Source organism: Rousettus aegyptiacus, unplaced genomic scaffold (assembly GCF_014176215.1).
Source record: "Rousettus aegyptiacus isolate mRouAeg1 unplaced genomic scaffold, mRouAeg1.p scaffold_m13_p_7, whole genome shotgun sequence".
NCBI classification, from domain to species: Eukaryota; Metazoa; Chordata; class Mammalia; order Chiroptera; family Pteropodidae; genus Rousettus; species Rousettus aegyptiacus.
The window spans coordinates 6513552-6518485 of record NW_023416310.1 but is presented as its reverse complement, the minus strand read 5'-3'; the positions used below and the strand labels follow the sequence as shown (position 1 = coordinate 6518485).

General features: G+C 43.9%; 1 pseudogene; it reads right to left on the bottom strand.

The window, feature by feature from the left end:
* Window positions 1–2193: 2193 nt before the first annotated feature.
* On the bottom strand, window positions 2194–2312 carry LOC118605993 (annotated as a pseudogene).
* Between the last annotated feature and the right edge of the window lie 2622 nt (window positions 2313–4934).

The window sequence follows — 4934 nt, the reverse complement described above, 5'->3', positions numbered from 1 at the left end:
TGGCTCTGTAAGCCTCGAAAGCACATGCAGGTAGAGAGACATCTCAATGAAAAACAGCGATGTCTCCATGTAGTTTATCATTCAATGACGCAGCGTACATAAGGCCGTTCGGTTTCATCCCTGCTTGTTTGGATTTCGCCTCAGCCGTCCAGGCAGGGCCTGCTGAGAGCTCAGAGAGGCCGTGAAGTATTGCCCCACGCCCCGATGAACCAGCGCCCGGGAGGGAACGCAGTCACAGGCGAGATGTGCAAATAACGGCCACGTGCTCGTCGCCGGCCCCGTGAATCAGAACTTCCAGGTAGCTGGGAGCGTTGTGGTGGGGGCATCGTGAAGCAAGGCCACTGGGGGCAGCTCAGCCGTGAACTTGGCCACTAGGGACGGAGGAACCTGCTAACCTGATGCCGCAGGCCTTGATGGTTTCCCTTGATTCTGAGAAAGTATAGACCGATTTTGCTCGATGGACTTCATTTTCTGATGTTTTAAGTGTCCCAGTGTTAGTGTGGGACGGAAGAAGACACAGAAGCACAGAAGCAGGCCGTGAGGCCCGAGGGCCCACGCGTTTGGCGGAGGCGGTCACTGGAACAGGTTCCGGAGCAGAGGCGCTCTTTCAGCAGCGGCCCGTCCGGCTGTGCTAAGTCACCCCGCCTCACGGCACTTGACGGAGACTGAGGGCAGCGTGGCAGGTCAGTAATTCTCTGTATCCAAATACCTCTATGTATTTTTAAAGTACTACATGCTTGTTTTGTGTGAAAAACCTCTATTAGCACAAGTTTATCCTAAGTAAAATGCAAAACTCTCTTGGTTCCTCGTTTTTAACCAACCAGCTCCAGCTCCATTCCCCGGAGGTAATTAGCAGTGTTCTGTGTGTCCTTCCCGGCCTTTTCTGTGCATGTGCGTGTATGTGACAGTGTTTTTGGCACATAAACGACATGAGAGTATACACGGGGTATCAGGGTCCCAGCAGGACACAAATGGCGCACGGGAACCAGGGTGATGTGGAGAGAGGCCAGTTAGTAGCAAACGGATGGGTGACACGTCGGGGAACCACACAGAGAAAGCGGGAAGCTGGGCTCGTGGCAGCAGAGCTGACCCTAGCCCCGAGGCCGAGGGAACGAGAGGGGGCTGCAGTGTCGAGAACACCGCTTCCGGCTTGGGGCGCGGCCAGCCCGAGGCAGCCTGGCGGGTCAGCCCCGGGCCTCTGTCTCCGCTGCCCCGGCCGACGTGCGTCTGGGTCCCCGGCGGTGGCAGCCGGCAGGAGGCCGGCGGGTCTTTACAGGTGGTCCACGCGAGCCGGCTCCAGCGGCCACGGGCAGGGCGAGGACGGGGGGCGAGTGGGTCTCTCCCCAGCACATGTGCTGTTCTGCACCTTTTACATTTTTTAAAAATTTAACTATTTATTATGGATATATTGTCATTTTTTAAATGGCTCCCTAATATTCATTTGTATAGGTCTGTGATGGAGTGTTTATCTGGTTGCCCACCAAAACACATTTAGATTATATTAGGATTTTTCTGTTACCGACAATGGAGAACAAATTTTGTGGATATATTTTTTTTGCATGGTTGTGCCAGTTTATCAACAAAATAAATTCTTTGATGTAGAATTATTGTATTGAAGAGTGTGTGTATTTTAAACGTATACTGATTCTATCAAATTCCCAAACTTCGTTTTATAGTCGTCTTTTCTTCACACCTTCACCGACGCTGGGTCTTGTCCATCCTTTAAACCCTGCTGTTCGCATGGGTAAAAAGGAGCGTATCGGATTTCTTCCCTGGTTAGTTCAGTTGCCATCTTTTTATAAGTTCACTGACCACTTCATTGTGTATGTGGGGGGGGGGGCACATGCCTGTGTGTATGGGTGCACACACTATTTGAAATCCGTTCCTTAGTTTTTTGTCATGGGTTTAAGGTTTTCCATATTTGTTTGTAAAAGCTCTTTGTCTATTAAGAAACCTCTCCCTGTATCCATCATGAGTTGCAGATCTTTCCCCACATAGATCTTTATTTGTCTTTTGACGTTACGTCCTTCCCCTCTATGGCTACTTTAAAGTTATTTATTTTTACCAAATCTGATTTTTTAAAAAATTTTAATTTAATTTTTATTTTATTATTTTAGGTGAGGCAACCCTTGATCGACCTCACAGATTGCAAAGACCTTGTCAGCTTATAATCTCTTACTTTTTTATTTTTTATGCCTACAGGACCTGGTCTTCCTAGGTGGTCTCCAATCCAGGTACTAACCAGGCCCAACCCTGCTTAGCTTTCGAGATCAGACAGGATCAGGCTTATTCAGGGTGGCATGGCCGTAGACTTGTTTTTCTTTATGACTTCTTGTTTTCATAGCTTGCTTAAAAATATTTTCTTCATTATGAGATTATAAATATAATTTCCCCATTTTTTTCTTTCTTTCCCATTTTATCCTTCTTTTCTTCCCTTCCGTCCTTCCCTCCCTTATTTTCTTTTCCCTTCCCTTCGCCTGTCTGTCTGTCTGTGTTTATATCTTCAATACAATTAGAACTGATTTTTATATCGGAATGATATAGGAATTCAGCCTAACTTTATAAAATGGGTAGCGAATTTCCCCAGCAATGTTCATTAAGTCATTTTGAATCACTAGTTTGAAATACCTCCTTTAACGTTGCGTAGGTTTTCTATGGACTTGGATTTCTTTTTGAGCTCTTTGAGCTTTTCTGTTGCTCAGTCTATTCCTGAACCAACACCAAATTGTTCTGATTATTGTAGCTTTATAAAACATTTTAATATTTGGTGTTAGTTTTCGCCATTCTTTACCAGGGTTTTTTCTTTTCTTTTTTTTTTTTTTTTCAGGTGAAGTACAAAACCATATGGTCAGTTCTAATACATTCTGTTGAAATTGTGACTGGCCCTAACAAATTATTTTAGAGAGATAGGTACAAAGATACTAACAGCAGCATACTGTGTGAAGGAGAAAAAAAAAATTGGAAACTCGAGTGCCTATCAATAAGACGATACGTTAAAACACATAAGATGCAGTGGCACAAAAAGATGTGCTAGTGCCCTCTGTATCAGTATGGATGGCTCTCCCAAGGGTAGCATTTGGCAAAGAAGAGCACTGTCGCCGAGGAAAACAGTGTTACACGGCATGTGCACGCATCTCCGTGTGTGGGTGTCTCACGGAAAGCATATTTTGCTTAGTAATACACATTTAAGCAGCAGAATTGAAAAGAAATGCATGAGAATGACCAGGACAAATTCAAGATCGTAGTTTCTTGCACTGGGGCGGGGAAGGGAGGTAGCCGGGGGGAGGTCGTGGCACCTCTTTTGACATTGTTTTATCCTGAAGGTCAGATACAGGAGAGTTTGTTATATTCTTTATACTTTTTTTTTTGTATGTGTGAGATGTTGGTAATTCTTTTTTAATTAAAAAGTTCTAGCGAGTACATAAAATAAGTCATAAATAAAATGGGGCGATATACTCATTCTCAGATGAGAAATGTCAGTGTCATAATATTTTTAATTCTCCATGACTCCTAGTCAAGTAGTATATTTATAGTTTTCCTTACTGAATTGTATTGAGACTGTTTAAATATTTATGTAATTATATTTTTATAAAACTATAGATACAAAACCAAGGTTACAATAGAAAAATATTTACCTGATTATTTAAAGGAGCACTCCTCCTCTTTAGAAGAAATCACAAAGAATCAAATGGATTTCAATAGATAAAAATTTTTAAGAATCTTCAGTACTACCAAAACATCACAAAATTTAAAAGACAGATGAGATGTCAGAAAAATATTTACGGTAATATGGAAAGGATTCACACACTTAATATATAAAAATGTTCACACTAACCAATAAGAAAACGTTAAAATTTCAATGAACACAAGGAGCAAAAGACCGAGACAGGAAATTCAGTGAACGATAAATGCAAATGGCCAGTAAGCAAATAAAGCGAGCTTTGCCTTAACGAAATCAACTAAAACAATGAGACGTTTATTTAACCTGTTAAATAAACAGAGATTAAAGAGAAGATTAAAAACCTTGGCCAACCCCCAAAGCAGGTGCTCTCATATACCACGAGCGAGGGCTTCATGTGGCAAAGCTTTTGGAAAGTAATGAGAAAATATCTCCAGAGCCTTAAAACAAGTAACTCGTTGAAACAGCAATCCCTTCTAGAGATCCATCCTGGGAAAGGTGGCAGGAAGATTCAAGTGTTAATTTGTGTGGCTACCCACCCTCTCACGCATGTTTATTCACTGCGCAAACTCTTCAAGGTCAGAGATTCAACCAATACGCTTCACTTTTCCCGTGATGACGTTTCCATTCCATCTCGTTCTCTCACCTCCAGCTAACAAAGATGCTGCATAGATGGCTCATTCTTACCTTCAGGAGGAAGAGAGGGCGATAGATGCTCACTTCTTGTTTGGGAAGAAATGAGTCTCCTTGAACACCCAAGAGAGACCCACGTCCTTCCCCCAGTGTGGCCTAAGGCACATGGCATCCCGTGTCTGCTGGGAGTTTCTCTGAGTGTGCCATTGTCTGTTACGGTTTGAAGCAGGGTTTCTCACCTCGGCACTTTGACATTGGGCTGGGTGATTCTTTGTTGGGAGGGGCCGTCTTATGCACTGCAGGATGTATAGCAGCATCTCTGGCCTCTGCCCACTAAGTGCCAGTGGGTGACAAACAGTAGTGACAAACAGAAGTGTCTCCAGACATTTCTGCATGTCCTCTGGGGAAGAGGCGAAGTGCCTCCAAATGAGAACCACTGGTTAAAGTTAGTCTTACTGGAGAGTAGGTCTCTTCTTCCTCCAGGCTGAGACCTTAAACCCTTCCTCCTGATGTAGCAGCTTTGATCTTGCATTAGAAGAGGAGCCCGTGGGACGGGGTTACACGGGAGTGGCCACCTTTGGAAAACGCTGTCTACCACACCCACTTGACTGCGTACTAACCC